The sequence below is a fragment of the Salvia hispanica genome, chromosome 6 (assembly GCF_029641045.1).
Source record: "Salvia hispanica isolate PSC_SH4W2 chromosome 6, Shi_PSC_v1, whole genome shotgun sequence".
NCBI classification, from domain to species: Eukaryota; Viridiplantae; Streptophyta; class Magnoliopsida; order Lamiales; family Lamiaceae; genus Salvia; species Salvia hispanica.
The window spans coordinates 33868699-33886687 of NC_142697.1; the positions used below are offsets into that span (position 1 = coordinate 33868699).

General features: G+C 40.0%; 1 pseudogene; it reads left to right on the forward strand.

Moving 5' to 3' along the window:
• The first annotated feature begins 10577 nt into the window (after positions 1 to 10577).
• Positions 10578 to 11370, forward strand: LOC148923659 (putative glucan endo-1,3-beta-glucosidase BG1 pseudogene; annotated as a pseudogene).
• Positions 11371 to 17989: the final 6619 nt, after the last annotated feature.

The following is a 17989-nucleotide window of genomic DNA, read 5'->3' on the forward strand; positions in this document are numbered from 1 at the left end:
TACTAAAGTAGTGATTCAGTTGGCCGATAGAACATGCATCTCTCCTGAGGGAGTATTGGAAAATGTTATAGTTAGAGTGCATGATTTCCTATACCCAGCTGATTTTCATGTGATAAAAATGAGGGGAAATGAATCTACTGAGTCTAGTGGGGTGTTACTGGGGAGACCCTTCCTTCGCACCGCGAAGACTGTTATTGATGTGTTTGATGGAACCATATGCCTGGACTATCATGGGGAGAAATACACCTTCAACATTGAAGAAGCTATGAAAAAACCGCTTGATGTTGAAAACTTGCATGTTGTAGATGTAATTAACCCCCTAGTCCAAGAATATCTTGAGACTGAACTAATGCAGGAACAGTTTGACAATTCGGAGCTGAGCCAGACTGTAGAAAAGGAGGTGACAGGATGGTGTGAAACTTTTTTCACACAGGACTTGACAGATGATCAGATCAATGAAGCGATCATGGCATTCTGCCACCAGCCACTATCATTCCAATCAGCCAGATCTGTTCAGGAGAAGAGCCCAGACGAGGGAGCGAATCTAGAGGAAATGGCGCCAAGAAGTAAGGCGGAGAACCCTTTACCTCAGGAAGCCATCACACCGCAGAAGGAGTTGAAAACTTTGCCTGAAAATTTAAAGTATGCATACCTGGAGGAAGGAGAAACTTGTCCAGTGATAATTAACAGCCGCTTGACTGAAGACCAAGAGAGTGCGCTGCTGGAAGTAATAAGGAGGAACAAGAAGGCCATAGGGTGGACACTTTCTGACCTAGTTGGAATTAGCCCTGATCTTTGCATGCACCACATCAGACTAGAGGAAGGGGCAAAGGCTCGGCGTGATCCACAAAGGAAACTGAATCCAAACATGAGGGAGGAAGTGCTCAAGGAAGTTCTGAAACTACTGTCCCTTGGAATCATATACTCTATTCCAGATAGCGAGTGGGTCAGTCCGGTTCACATGGTACCGAAGAAATCTGGAATACAAGTGGTGAAGAATGACAAGAACGAGTTGGTGCCTACTCGACTGGTCACTGGATGGAGGATGTGCATCGACTATAGGAAACTAAATGAAGCCACCAAAAAGGATCATTTTCCTTTACCATTCATTGACCAGATGCTAGAGAGGCTGGCTGGCAAACAGTATTTCTGTTTCCTCGACGGATATAGCGGTTATTTCCAGATTTTCGTGAACCCAGAGGACCAGGAAAAGACCACATTTACATGCCCTTTTGGAACTTATGCCTACCGAAGGATGCCATTTGGTCTATGTAATGCACCAGGGACATTCCAACGTTGTATGATGAGTATTTTTTCGGATCTACTAGAGGTGTGCATCGAGATATTCATGGATGATTTCACTGTATATGGAGGCTCATTTGACACTTGTTTAGCCAGCCTTGACCTAGTGCTGCAAAGATGTCAAGAGAAACATCTAGTTCTGAATTTTGAAAAATGTCACTTCATGGTAACTGAGGGGATTGTTTTAGGTCATGTGGTCTCTGAAAGAGGAATACAAGTGGACAAGGCAAAGGTGGAAGTGATTGCAAAGCTACCTTACCCTACAAATCAAAAGGAAGTTAGAGGATTCCTCGGTCACGCAGGGTTTTATCGAAGGTTTATCAAGGACTTTGCAAAAATTGCGCAACCACTCACTCATTTGCTGCACAACGATGTGGAGTTCGAGTTTGATGAGGGATGCAAGAGGGCATTTCAATTGCTCAAGGAGAGACTAGTGTCCGCACCAATTATCAGGGCACCGGACTGGAATCACCCTTTTGAGATAATGTGCGACGCGAGCGATTTCGCTGTGGGAGCCGTCCTAGGGCAGAAGATAGATGGGAAAAACTACGTAATTTTCTATGCGTCCAAGACACTAAATCAAGCTCAGAAGAATTACGATACTACGGAGAAGGAAATGTTGGCTGTCGTCTACTCGTTCGAAAAATTCCGCCCTTATCTTCTTGGGTCAAAGGTTATTGTTTTCACTGATCATGCAGCAATAAAGTACTTGCTAGCTAAGAAAGAATCAAAGCCAAGGCTAATTCGATGGGTCCTACTTCTACAGGAGTTTGATTGGGAAGTAAGAGACAAAAGAGGAACAGAGAATCGAGTGGCTGACCACTTGAGTAGAATTCATCAAGGAGATACGGACGAGGCTATTCCCGATGTTTTTCCCGAAGAGCATTTGTACTATATGGACGAACCACCTAGACCGATAAGCTGGGAATCTGTCTTAGTTTTAACCGGTCCAGGAGAATCTGATCGAGGAAAGCGCGTACGTAACGCAGAACCATGGTACGCAGACCTGGCAAATTACTTGGTCACGGGAGAGGAGCCAAGTTCAGAGGAAGCCTCCCGGGCCCAGAAGATGAAGCTTAAAAGCGAAGCCAAATATTACTTCTGGGATGATCCTTATCTTTGGAAGATGTGCGCAGATCAGATAATTCGACGCTGCATTCCTGAATGGGAACAAAGAGATGTACTCCATCATTGTCACTCCTTGGCGTGTGGAGGGCATTTCGGACCAAGGAGAACCGCAAGGAAAGTTCTAGACAGTGGATTCTACTGGCCTACATTGAACAAGGATGCCTTTGAATACTGTCAATGCTGCGAAAGGTGTCAACAGACAGGGGGAATCTCGAGACGAGATGAGATGCCCCAAGTGCCCATAGTGATCTGCGAAATTTTCGATGTTTGGGGGATGGATTTTATGGGCCCATTTCCGTCGTCGTACGGAAATGCTTACATATTGGTCGCTGTAGACTACGTTTCCAAATGGATAGAGGCGAAGGCTACGCCCACTTGTGAGTCTAAAGAGGTGGCCAAGTTTCTGAAGTCAAACATTTTCAGCAGATATGGAGTTCCTAGAGCGATTATCTCAGATCAAGGAACACACTTCTGCAACCGCACTATAGAAGCGCTCATGAGGAAATACGGCGTGCATCATAGATTGTCTACACCATATCACCCCCAATCGAATGGGCAAGCTGAAGTCTCTAATAGGGAGATAAAGAGTATTTTGGAAAAATCAGTTAACACCACAAGGAAGGATTGGAGTAAACGCCTTGACGATGCTTTGTGGGCGTATAGAACTGCTTACAAGACACCAATCGGGATGTCACCTTATAGGTTGGTGTTTGGGAAAATGTGTCACTTACCCGTGGAAGTGGAGCACAAGGCATACTGGGCCATTAAGGAAATGAATATGAAGTCTGTGGCATGTGAAGAAGAAAGGAAGCTGCAATTACAGGAGCTGGAGGAACTACGGCTAGAGGCATTCGATTCAGCAATGTGGTACAAGGAAAGAACGAAGCTCTGGCACGACAAGAACCTCCGGGTCAAGGAACTTCAGGTGGGGCAGAAAGTACTTCTATTTCAGTCCAGACTCAAGCTAATGCCAGGGAAGTTGAAGTCAAAGTGGGTAGGTCCATATACCATCGTTGGCCTCCGCGCACACGGAGCAGTGGAAATCCAGGGAAGTGCTCCTAACTCGGTCCCTTTTCTTGTTAATGGCCATAGATTGAAAGTCTATAGGGATAATTCTGAGCTATGCGTAGTGGAGGAAATACCACTACGTGCGCTCTCAGTTATCACTTAGCCAGACAAAGGAATATTCTCGATGAACTCCTGGGTCAAGGGAAATGTTATGTTTTTACACACTGATCCAGGGGATTCGAGAATATTCAAAGGTAATTGTACATAGTTTAATTGCTTTAGAAGACAAAGAAAATCCAAACAAAATAAAAATTCAAAAATTTCCAAAAATATTTTCGAAGACCCAAACTCAAAGGGGGTTTATGTCTCGTACTTTAACCTTGACCCAGGAGTCTGGGGTCTTCATATTTTTTTAGGTCGCGGTCAAGGGAATCAATTAGAGGAAGCTGAGGAGGCCATGCCAAGTGAAGAGGTGGAAGAGCTTAGGAAGGAGGTGCAGGAGATGAGGAAAGAAGTGCAAGACGTTAGGAAGGAAATGCAGCTGATGAGGAAGGAGATGATGAAGGAACTAGGTGGGGTACGAAAGGAACTCAATGGGAGTCGGGAGGAAGTGAAAGGTCTGAGCAGCAACGTAGCAGATTTGGCCACGAAATGTGCCAAACAAAGTGAAAGAGTGGCGGAAGCTGTGGAGATATCTACGCGGATGTTGAAATGGCTGCATCAGACGCTTCCCTTGACCCAGTCGAAGTCGACTCCTGGGTCAAGTGGCGAGGCACAGAAGATCATCCACAGCAGTCCCTCGATCAAGCCATTCCAGCAGTTGACCACCCCGACTATTCCCGAGAAAGTTCCAAATCCACCGAGGACGAAAATGCTAATGAGGAAACCAGGACTCGATCAAGCTGCAGAAGGAAAGGAAGAGCTGGAGCAACCAGCGAAGAAGAAAGTGAAAACAAACCGCCCCAGTGTTCCACCACCGTCTGGCTCTCGCGGGAGCCAGCCCCAGAAATGAGCAATTTCCCCAGACCAAGTAAATTTTAGTTTTTGTGTTTCTTTTTCTGTGTTTTATTTCCATGCGTTGCTGTGTTTTATGCTATCTTCTCCCACTTAGCCCAATGCTTGGTCTAAGTGTGAGAAGTTCTATGTTTTCTGTTGGTTTATTCTTCTCCCACTTAGCCCGTTGCTCGGTCTAAGTGTGAGAAGTGAAATTGTTGTTTAATTCTGCATTGAATTCTCTGTTTTCCCCCCTTCACGACGATGGCTTGAGGACAAGCTTGAGTGAAGTGGGAGGGGGAGAGGAATCAATGCAGTGTTATTATGCTTTGAGGAGTTGTAGGTCTAGGATTGTATCGCATGAACTAGTGGATATAATACGGCAGATTCCCTTAGGGAGAGTAATTGAAAATAGGAGGTATTCCAACTTAGAAGCCTGATTCTTTAGTAAGCCGAACCAATCTGAATGAAGCAAGAACGATAGTAAATGCCTTTACTTGCCTAGTTGTGAAGCCCTACTCTAGAGGTGAGTTATAAGCCTGTGATAACACTTAGAGCTAACACATGTCAAAAGTCTGCCACTGAATGCTGAAGGAAAAGAGAAAAGAAAAAAATAATAAAAAAAAGGGAAAGGAGAAAATATATAATCATAAAATCTGGAGGTATAAGCTGGACGAAGTCCAGAGGAGGAAATAAAAAGAGAGAAAAAAATCAAGGAGGTATAAGCTGGACGAAGTCCAGGAAATCAAGGAGGTATAAGCTGGACGAAGTCCAGAAAGAAAGAAAAAAAAAAAAAAAAAAAAGAAAAAAAAAGGGGGATAGTGACGGAGGATAGAAGGAGAAATTCTCATAACCCGAGGCTTCAGTGGTTTGGCAATAACTTAAGAGAGAATCGGTCCTAACATCCCTGGTAAGGAATGAGCGATCGAGTGAATCTAACAATTGGGGAAGTAACAGGCTATCTTGACGAGCTGACAGGTTGGCTAGGTAGAGGGGAGAAAAAGGCCTATTTGGAGGAGTGCAGCCTGTTGGATTGATCTTAATCTTGTGGGGACGGTTGCCTAAAAGTTGAAACCAGTTCATGCATATGTGTTTATATGTTTTCATCCTATGTGATTATGTACTCTTTGTTTTAGTGTCTAGCTTTGCCTCAGTTGTGTCTAGGTGTAGGAGTTTTGTCTAGAGTCTGTAGAGTCGGTCAAGGGGATAACCATGCTTGAAATTCGCCTTATTCTTCTTTTCTTCTTGTCTTTATACTTGAGGACAAGTATGGTTTAAGTGTGAGCAGTTTGATAAGGCTAATTTCATGCATTGGTTATGTAGTGAAAAACATCACATTTCTGCTGGATCTAACAAGTTTTGTTAAGCCAGGTGTGTGTGTAGCGCTAGATCCAGGAGATGCTGGAGGAGGATATCTAGCGAGGAGCAGGAACGGAATCACGAGGAAAAGCTAGAGGAAGGAAGCCAAAAGCTGAGGGCAATCAAGTCAATCAATACCTCGCTGGGCCCCACCTCGAAGCTTATAAATAAAGGAGTGCGCAACAAGAATGGCAGATCGGTTACACTCCACACACAGTCACGCTCTTAGCACACACACTAGGGATATGGGAAATTTGGGGTGGTTTTCGTTTTCAGGAGTCTCGTATCAGTGCATCACCGTCCCTTGAGGGCGAAGAAACAATTGTTCTTTTAAAATTTCTGTTTGGTACTCAGTTCAGTCTCGAACTTCACGTTTGGAAGTCGAGCTTGTTGTTTTGTTGCTGAATCAGTTTATCCGTTCTATTTACATTTGATTTGCTTTGATGAAGTTAGATTTCGTGTTGATTATTATGATGCTTGCTATTTTGGTTTGTTTATTTGAGATGTTCTCTTGAATTTGTTGCTGAATATTTTAGGAGATTCGAGAATCGTGGTATTGAAGTTGTGTTCGGTTGGATTTTTGTTCTGATGCTTGGATCCGGAGTGGATTTAGCATCCGAAGTGTGGATCTGAACAGGGGAGGTGAAATTTGTGCATGAGATTATGGGGATTTTGTTCTGCTTGGTTTGCTTCGTCTAGCAGTTTAATTTCCGTCGTTGTTTAGTTTTCTGTTAAGATTATGCCTCCGATCTACATCTGAGTTTGTTTTTCTTGATCTCTGCATTTATTTGTGTTCGTTGAAGAAGATGAAGTCATTTTCAGTTGATGCTTTAGTTAGTTAGGCTGCAGATTCGATTCTGTCCGTACTTACCTTTTTCAGAGTTTGGTCCCCACTTGTTTTAATCTCCTTGGTCTAGAGATGTTCGTAGAAGTCCCAGATCTAGTAGTTGATTTGATTTAGTTCTTATACATAATTCATTTTTTGCCTAGATCTAGCAGTTAGCATAGCATACTTTATTTCCAAATTCACTTAGTTAAATTCCTCAACCCAAAATATGCGTGGCAGCAGCCAACCCAAAAATAGTTTCCAATTCTCTACGCATGTATTTTACGAGTCCATCTCTGTGGGATCGATCCCTACTTCCCTGTGCTAGTTTAGTATCTGTGGTTGAGGGTTTTGAAGGTTTGCTTGCGTACCAACGACCAGACTTCCAGTCTTGTGAGTCTCTAGACCTTGTGATCTAGTTGATTTACTGGATCTAGGAAGTGTGTAATTAGAAATTGATAGGATACAGCAAGCAAGAAAATCAACTCTTCACCATAAAACATTCGAAAATCACATATGCTATTAAAACGCTAAATAAACAAGCACCAAAAGGATGTCATGGATTATTTAGATTTTTAAAAAAAATTCTTGGTCACAATACCGACAGATAGTCCAGAGACCATAAGAATGGCATGGCTGCCTAATATTGCCTAAGCTAGTACCATAATTATAGTCCTCAAGGATCTTATCTTGCTTTGAATACTCCTCTAAAGAAAGGTCACACGCCACTCAACAAGATTCTAAGACCATGGTTAACATCTTTTAAATAATGCTCATTTCGTGATAATATCGCTCCCACTGGACTCAATATTCCTTCAGAAACATGCCTTTCATTTAAAAGAACCATTTTAGTTATTCAAATATTATGAAAGCTTGTAAATATTACTAATAACATAACTCCTCTAAAGAAAGGTCGAAATGTTATATAATTTACTTCACATTTGAATACCATTTGTGGAGACCATATACAACATGACTGTTCGTAATTATCGCTTAGTCATTTTTAGTTAAAATGGTTTTCATTTGATTATCATGCAAGCAAATAATTATTTAACTCACATAAGATGTAAATCACATAGGCAAATAAATTTGCACACTTTGTCACATCACACATAACCAAATAAATCATTTGATTTTAAACCACTAAGTGTCTAAAACCAAATAATTAAAATAAATCACAATTTATCCTTTCCATGAACCATGGTACTCCGGATAAAAAGGATTAAATAAAATATATATACCCCATTTGAATAAAACAAATATCTAGGGTATAAAAATTAGGTCAAGACCACACATTGGGCCTTGCCTATTAAACGGGCCATCCAAAACCCTAATTGCCCTAAAATAAAAACAACTAGCCGCCGCCGCCTTCTAGGGATCTGCGCCGCCGTCGTCTTCATCGGGCTGCCTTGCCGCCGCCGAGCACCGGGAGCTGCCGCCGCGCCGTCAGCCACCAGCCGCCGCTGCATCGATCTGCGTGCGGTCGAACCCTAGGGGTCTCGACCGCCGCCAAGGCTGCGCCAGCCCAGCCGCCAGCCGCTGCCGTGTCCCCTGCCCAGCTGTTGCCGCCGCCGCTGCCAGCCTGGAGCCGCCGACGCAGCGCTGCTGCGGCTGCTTCGTAAAGCAGCCGCTGCCGCCACATGGCCTCCTGCCGCCGCCGCCGTTTGCTCAGCCGCCAGCCACCACCGCCACCTAGATCTGCGTGCGGCCGAGCCCGCTAGGGTTTCGGCCGCCGCCTAGGTCATTGTCGCCGGTTCCGTTCTTCGTCTTGTTTGCTCCATTGTATTACATTTCTTTTTATTCTAACTATTACATTTGTTTACAAAAGAAATATACAAGGGAAAAACAAAACCTAATCTACCACGGTCAACCTCCGTGGGTTTATAATAAAACGAAGAACAACAAGATTCAACAATCACGCAATATTGCAAGCATGAAAACAATCATCCATCACATTTTTCAAACATGTAGATCTACACAAGTAGAACACAATAAACATAGATCAAGAATAAACTATCATAGATCTACAATATTCTTAAGAATATTCTTATAGATCTAGAATATTCCATTTAACAACTATATAAAATAGATCTAGAATATATTCTATAAATCTTGGAGTACTCTATTGTAGATCAAGACATTCTTCATCAATCTTGAATAAAATTCATAGATCTAGAATGTTCTTTAGCCGATCTAGAGTATTCACTTATAGATCTAAAATATTCTTCATTGATCCATGTAATTTTGAAAAAACAAGATTAAACCCACATAATCAGAGCCTAAAAGCATGGCTTCGATACCAGTTGTTGGGGAAAATCGCAGCGGAAATTGCAAATTAAATAAATTCACAAAAGAATCTATTTAGGTGATTATGTGGGTCGATTCAATTTCATGCTTGAACATGTAGAAACATATAATTGCGCAATTAATCACATAATTTAAATTAAATCATGTTATTGAATACTTACAACAATGATTCTCCAAAGAATCGAAGTGGCTTGCTACTTCTCCACGTGTAGATCTTGAAGCTTGATTATGAATGCAAGACCAAAGATCTTCTAACCTATGACCCTTAACTCTATAGATCTAAATTGCTTGTGGGAGGAATCTCTTAGAAATTATAAGAATCTTGAAGGAGAAGACAAGAAAGCCAAGTGTGGAGGCTAGGGTTTTGTGATAACATTTGTCTCATCTCCTTACATTCTTATTTATAGAGTTTATGATGGGTTAGGTTAGGGATCTATGGGGCTTGGATTGGGCCTCTCCTATTGGACCTTCTTTACTAATTAAATTATAACCCATAATTTAATATAAGGCCAATGGAATATTTCTTGTGCCACTATAGAAGAAATATTGACCGCCCATCCAATCCGTGAATACAAGCAATCTGGGTTAACCTCTTTAATATATTATTTCCCGTGACTAAGACTTTCTATATCCATTAATTAATTTGTAGTCTGCTATAGACTTTAAATTAATTAATATCTTTATTTCCAAGAGTTTGTCTAGTACGAGATGTATATTAAAAATATACTTTTCCTTTTCTATTTATTCTTGGATTAAATCCAAACCGGCCGGGTTTCCGAATAATAGAACTTCTCTCGAACACCTCTTGGGGATATAGTCAAACCACGCAGGCACACGATTCAATGTAATAATAAAACTGACACCATTCTAGTTATTAAATACTACTACCCAAGATATCAGAAATATTGGGTTACGAAAAAACCGCACCTATTGATAAGTCAAAGCAGCGTATGATTAAATAACGTGTGTCCTATATTATTACAAAGATTAGGAAATATTAAATCTCCAAGACATCGTCTTACAGTAGATAGCAACAAAGACGTGTCTATACTTTAGATCCATTCAATGCTATACCACACCAGTGTCACTAGTCATTCTCAAGGTAAAGACGACTTTCGGATGGACACTGCAACCTTTCGCGATAGGTAGCCAAAGCCTATCTAGGTTGTGAAAAAGTTTTACTTCTACAAGGTACCTGTTGGGCCACCTACTGTGATGACCTGTTCCACTACCCAACCTTCAATGTAGAAGACTTAGACTGATTTTACTTTCCGGCGCTTTAATTATATAATTTAATATATAATTAAATACGGTCAATACCCATTAAAGTAAAATACACAGTGTGAAGAAAACATTTATTATTCTCATTAAATGAAGAGTGTTTACAATATACAAGCAATTTATCAAATTCAAAAACTCGAAAAATGCTTTTTAGTTTATATGTTCCAACAATTTCCCACTTATACTCAAAACATGCTTTCGAGTATACTACTGTCAATTTTCTTCAATTTCTACCACTTATAGAGAAAGCAGGTCTGAGTCTTTAATGCATCTAACACCTATCCCTTCCATATGACGATCGAACGTCCCACCCGAGAGGGCTTTCGTGAAAGGATCAGCAAGGTTGTTTTCGGTTGCAATCTTGACTACTTGTATGTCACCTCTCTGTACAATCTCCCTCGACGCCGCCAACCTCGGCGCAATCATGGTCTCCACGGCCATCGAGACCGAGGTCATCGACCACCAACTACCCGCCGAGCAAGGGGGATTTCCGGGGCGATGTGAGGCCGTTTCTAGACCCCATCGTGAGGTTTCTCGTCGACACGGACGCCCCTCTCTTCGCCAACATATACCCCTTCTTCGCCTACCTTTACAACAAGGCGCAGATCCCTTACAACTACGCCTTTCTGGAGGAGGGCGGTGGGACCAACACCCCGGACGGGTTTTACGACAATCTCTACTACGCGCTCCTGGACGTCGTGAACGCGGCGCTGGAGAAGAGCACGGCGAGAGTGTTTCCGGACGCGGCCGGGAAGGTGCCCCCGGTGGCGAAAGGGTCGGAGACGGGAGCGGCCAGTGACGGGTCGGGGGATGCCACGGCGAGCATTGAGAATGCGCGGAGATACAACAATAATTTGGTGAGGGTGGTGAAGAGTGGGACGCCGAGGAGGCCGGGCCGGCCGATTGAGACGTACATATTTGCGATGTTTGATGAGAATCAGAAGCCTGGCTCGGCAATGGAGCAGCATTTCGGGCTGTTTTATGCCAACGGGCAGCCCAAATACCCGATGAATTTTAATTAGCTGAATATGCCTACTTTTGATGGTTGAAGAAAATAAAGGCCTTTGCTATGTATGAAGCCTTTGCGGTGTCACACTATGTGCATTTGCACGAATTGTAATAAAGAGTTGATTGATGAAATATACAACCATTTAAAAGCCCCGAAATTATACTTATCTCACTTTAAGAGTCGCATATGAGTTCGACACGAAGTTTAAAAAAAAGAAAGGAAAGTTGGTGAAAAAACATGGTGGAATATAAGTCATATTTTTATATATTGGTTTTCCCTTAACTATGATCGACGACTACCTTCGGCGATCGATACTCTCTCCGGCGTCCAATCGTAGGATTGGCGGAGGCAAGATTTGGTTGTGCGTGGAAGTCTTTTCCGTCGGGCAACACAAGATCTAGGGTTTGTACAATAATCAACGAGAAGTTGGGGAAAATAATATTTTCATTCATAATGAGTTTATGAACAAAAGCCCTATTTATAATCAAAGGACACTAGGGTTGATTCGACCTAATCCTATTCATCTCGGGAAAGGATCAACAAAGAAAACCCGAAACGGAGCTTATAATTATGCTCGACTCATACTTAAATTAAAATAATAAAATTACCACAAAGTTCAAAAAGGAAATAATAAAAACATAAAGAACTACTTGCTAAACTTGTAACAGCTCGCCCACCTAGGGTACAATAAATGTGGCGGCTGCTACCCAAACCGACTCTAAAGAAGTAAACGTAGGCTAGGGTTTCATTTAAAGAGTGTTAACCAAAAGATTAGAAAGAACTATCAGAGTATTTAAAACAACAACTTCACCTAGAAACTTGAATAAGAAAAAGGAAGGTATAATATATATGGCGTTCAAGAATCTCCAGAGTATGACATAGTTTCCAAGATACAAACCATAAGATAGTCTAAGGCCTCTAAACCGAAAGGAGAGTGCAAAATATTCAAAATGAACATAAGTGTATCAAAAACTCAGCGGAAAGCGACCAAGAGAAAGAATAGCTATGTATGAAGACACAACTACGCTTGAAGTTCAAACCAACCATCTTAATTAATTATCATGCTCAACACCCGCCACCGCTCGTCATCGTTCAACCTGCACATAAGGAAAACACATGCAGGGCTGAGTATTTTGAAATACTCAGTGAGCTCGTTGCCAAAACATTTTATTAGTTATGCCACCCTTACCATAGTGAACTCGAGTTTTTAAGCAGTTATAAGAAAATATCACGAGTATCACAAAAATATATTTTCATAGATTGGCCAATCAAACATACTCCCCACTTTTCTCATCAAATTCCACAATCACAATCTTTCCATGGTGCGACGAAAGTGTGGCCACACTTTTCGCCCACGAGACCGGCCGACTAGCAAGGACGGCTCCCGATCCCCACGTGTACACAGCCTGGTAGGGTTTGCGGCCCGTACTCAGACCCGAATTCGTATAACATATCCACAGCCCTAGCCCAATGGAGCGAACTCACAAACTAGGCATCAGGCGCACAATATCACAACAAAACAAACATAGGCATGGCATAACAGTTAAACCACCCTTATAACACCAATCAATATTTTTGCAAAAAGTAAAAGAGTTTAAAAATAAAGCCCACCTCGACTGCTTAGATTTCAAGTAAGTTTCTCTTTTCCTTTATCTGACTTTGCAACCGAGGTTTCACCTTTTAAATCACATAGGTACATACAAATCAAATTCACAATTCAAAACCTAATTCATGCATGTCTCGACGTTTTTCCCTTTTCCCAACGACTTAACTTAATATGACCAAACATAAACATGTTCACTATATATAATTTACTCGCATATCAACTCTAGATCTAACATCAACATATATTGCACATGAGTATTTTGCCAACACACAACACACACACACACTCGACACACACGACACACACACACATCACACACACCTCATGCATACATATTTTCTATATCCCTTTTATCCCACTTTCGCTCAATTAACATGCATGAAGGTTCAAGAATACCGATTAATCGGTTAGAAAGAAAAGGATTCAAGTAGAATAAGAAGATAATTATAAGAATACCTTTTTGAGAAAAACGATCGGTAGAAAGTAAGTAAAGACTTGGTTCTTCAAGAATTCTTGGATCAAACTTCAATTTCTTCTCAAGGGATGCAAGATTAATGGAGTAAAGTAGAAGAAAATTGAGAGAGTATGAAGAGAGGGGGAGAGGGGACGGAAATTAGGAGGGGGCGAAAATTATGAGCTAGGGTTGGGGTCTTGGCTCCTTATTTATAGAGTCCAAAAAGATCTTTAGAATATTTGGTAAGATTTTATTCTCCACAATTAAATAAATAAATATTATGGAGTAGGGAGGAAGAATTAACAAAAATAGACTAGGGCACCAAGGCATGTAGTTTTCGAAAATTAGGCTACATAATTAGCCAAGATTTTGTTTTGGTATCTTTTTTTTTCATGGAGTAGAATAAAATATCACGGGGCAAATTAAATAAATAAATAAAATTCCTCCAATTTGGAGAATGGAACTAGCCGTGTATTAGCCTATTAAATAACGAATGAGTTTTTTTTTAATATTAACTAAAATAGGATATGACAAGATCTCTTGAGGTATGGAAAGATTTGGTAGAATAATTAAATTCTAGGTATGGAAGGAAATCAAATAAGGAATCAATAAAATAAGCAAAATATTATTTCCTTCCCAACATGGTGATTTTCGAAAATCACTATTAAATAAAAGAGGGTTTTTCGATTTTCTCTAGAGATAAGGAATAATTGGGTCTTGGATTTAATTTGGATAAATATCCCAAGAATTAAATTAAATCCGGAAAAATAGAATTTCTTCTTCAAAAATTCAAGGGGGTCGAAAATACAAGAATTGGGTGGCAAGTATTTATGGAAATTTTCTCTAATATTCTCACTCACCCTTAAACGAATATTTCACCCCATGAATTAATAAATCACATGCCACATCACATAATCACTAAGTTTGACTTTTCAAACTTCCAACGAGAACCCTAGACTCGACTCGGCCATAGCATCTCATGCAATAAATGCATTCACGACTCCACGTCATCAATAATAAATTCTAGGGCTCTAAAATTAGGGTTCGGAAATTCGAGGTGTTACAAAACTAACGGCTTATTTGGGAACGAAGTAGCCGAGCTTGTTCGGCGGTTTGATGTTCCTCTTCGGCTTCGACTTCGCAATGGATTGTTGCTTCATCTACTCGCTCCGTACCTTCGTCGTAGCTTCCTTCGATTCTGCTGTCACAGGATTCTGCGGCTGCGGTTGTGGAACCGTATCATTTTATAATATAATGTGAGTGGAAAAATGTTAGTGGAATGTGAGTCTATGACTATTTGTGGAATATTTCAACAAGAATTCCTAAAGTGGGAAACTTAAAAATGGTAAACAGGAACTGCTATATTGAGACAGAAGGAGTAGTATAATAATATACTCTCTCCGTTTTTTAAAAATAACAACTTTTTCCATTTTAGTTTGTTCTTTAAAAATAGCAACATTCAAACTTTCTATTTTTGGAAATCTTTACACACTTATACATCAATTTATTTACCACTTGTGTAACGCCCTACTTTTTCGAACCCTAATTTTTGAGCCATAAATATTTGCATTAAATTTTTTTATGGCGTGAAGTATGTGGATTAATAATGAGTGAAATTATTAAATGATTTTCTATGGTGACCTAATTTTGATTTGGAGTTAGAATTTGGATTGACTGAGTCAATTCCGTTGAATATATCACGTGGATGTAGAATGATCAATCCGTTGAATTTGTGACGTGGTTGTTTGAATAATTGATGTGGGGTGAAATTTATTGTGGAGAATTATTTTCCTAAGGGTGAGTGAGATTAAATAGGTTCATTGATAATTATCTTACCCATATTCTTGGAATTTTCGACGGCTATTATTGTTGGAAAAGAATTCTATTTTTCTTGGATTTAATTAATTGCTTGGGATATTTATCCAAATTAAATTCAAACCCGATTATTCCTTATTTTTCTCCATGAGAATTCGACCCCATGCTTGTTCCTAGGGAGATTTCGAAAATCTCCTATTTAAAGGGAGAAGGAATTATTTATCATATTATTTGATCCCTTATTTATTCCCTTCCATGAATAAATGCAAATATCCTAGCAAATCTTACCATACCTAGGAAGATCTTGCCATATCCCTTTTAATTACGATTTGAATTTAATTTTTTGTGGGAGAGCATAAAAATCGCCTAATCCCTATTTTATATTGCAGAAATTATTATTTTATTATGTTCCGTGATATCTTGCTCTCTGTAAATATTTAAATAAATCCTACACATATTTAATAAGAAAAAAATCGCCTACTCCTTATTTCTCCCCAAAAATCACGCCAACTTCCCTCCATATGTGACAGTCCGCCTTCCTAGGGTACAATAAATGCAGCGATTGCTACCAAAACGGACTCAGAGAAATGAACAAAGGCTGGGGTTTCATTTAAAGAGTGTTGACCAAAAGATTAGAAAGAACTATCAGAGCATTTAAAACAACAACTTAACCTAGAAGCTTGAACAAGAAAAAGGAAGGTATAATAGATGACGTTCAAGAATCTCAAGAGTATGACATAGTTTCCAAGATAAAAACCACAAGATAGTCTAAGGCCTCTAAACCGAAAGGAGAGTGCAAAATATTCAGAATAAACATAAGTGTTTCAAGGAATTCAGCGGAAACGACCAAGATACAGTGAAGCCATGTATGAAGACACGACTACACTCGAAGTTCAAGACATCCATCTTAATTAATTAATACGCTCAACACCCACCACCGCTCGTCATCGTTCAACCTGCACATAAGGAAAACACATGCAGGGCTGAGTATTTTGAAATACTCAGTGAACTCGTTGCCAAAACATTTTATAAGTTATGCCACCCTTACCAAGTGAACTCGAGTTTTATGCAGTTATAAGAGAATCTCACGAGTATCACAAAATATATTTTCCATAGACTGGCCAGTCAAACAACTCCCCACTTTTCTCATCAAATTCCACAATCACAATCTTTCCATGGTGCGACGAAAGTGTGGCCACACTTTTCGCCCACGAGACCGGCCGACTAGCATGGACGGCTCCCGATCCCCTCGTGTACACAGCCTGGTAGGATTTGCGGCCCGTAATCAGACCCGAATTCTTTTAACATATCCATAGCCCTATAGCCCAATGGAGCGAACTCTCAAACTGGACATCAGGTGCACAATATCACAACAAAACAGACATAGGCATGGCATAACAGTTATCCACCCTTTTTTCTCCACATTCTTATATTTGCACATAAAAGAGTTTAAGAGTAAAGCCCACCTCGACTGCTTAGATTTCAAGTAAGTTCTTTCCCTTGTTATCCGGCTTCGCAAATGAGGTTTCACCTTTTTATTCACATAGGCACATATCACAAATCAGATTCAATACAAACTCTTAACTCATGCATGTCTCAACGTTTTTCCCTTTTCCCACCGATCTATTTTAGTATCATTAATCAATCAAGGTCACGTTCATCGCATAAGTTCCATTCGCATCTCAAATCTAGATCTAACATCAACATATGTCACACAAGAGTATTTTGCCATCATACACACACCACACAAACACCACACGCACACACACACACGCCACGCACACACACGCGCAACGCATACACACACATACATGTTCTTCGTATCCTCTTTATCCCACTTTCACTCAATAAGATGCATGAGGATTCAAGAATACCGATTAATCGGTTAGAAAGAAGAGGAATCGAGTAGAAAGAAGAAGATTAAAATGAGAATACCTTTTCGAGAAAAACGAACGGTAGAAACGAAGTAAAGACTTGGTTCTTCAAAATCTTGAGGCTCAAACTCTAATTCTTCTCAAAGGTTGAAGGATTATTGAAGTAAAGTAGAAGAAAATTGAGAGAGAGTGGAGAAGGGAGGGGGGCGAAAATTATGGGGGCTAGGGTTAGGGGTTCCTCTTATTTATAGTGCTCAATAAGATGTTTAGGTAAATAGAATAGAATATTTGGTAAGATTTTATTCTCCACCATTAAATAAATAAATATTGTGAAGTGGGGAAGAAGAATTAACAAAAAATAGACTAGGGTATCAAGGTATGTAATTTTCGAAATATATGGCTCCCAATTAGCCAAGATTTTGTTTTGGTATATTTTACGGAGTAGAATAAAATATTGCGGAGCAAAATAAAATAAAAATTCTCCCATTGGAGGAAAGGAAATAGGCGTGTAGTAGCCTTTTAAATTAAGGCATGGATTTCTAATATTAACTAAAATAAGATATGGCAAGATCTCTTGAGGTATGGAAAGATTTGGTAGAATATTTAAATTCTAGGTATGGAAGGAAATCAAGTAATGAATCAATTAAACAAGCAAAATAATATTTCCTTCCCTACATGGGTGATTTTCGAAAATCACCTAGAAAAATAAAGGGCTCGACTTTTCTCAATAAAAATAAGGAAATAATTAGGTTTTGGATTTAATTTGGAGAAATATCCCAAGAATTAAATTAAATCCAGAAAAATAAAATTCCTCCTTCAAAGAGGTCAAGGGTTCGAAAATCTCAATATTTAGGTGACTAGTATTTATGGAAATTTTCTCTAATATTCTCACTCACCCTTAAACAAATAATTCACCTCATAATTTAATAAATCACATGCCACATCACATAGTCAACAATTTTGACTTTTCAAACTTCCAGGTCAAAGAAACTCACGCAATAAATTCGTTTATCAAATAAATCACATT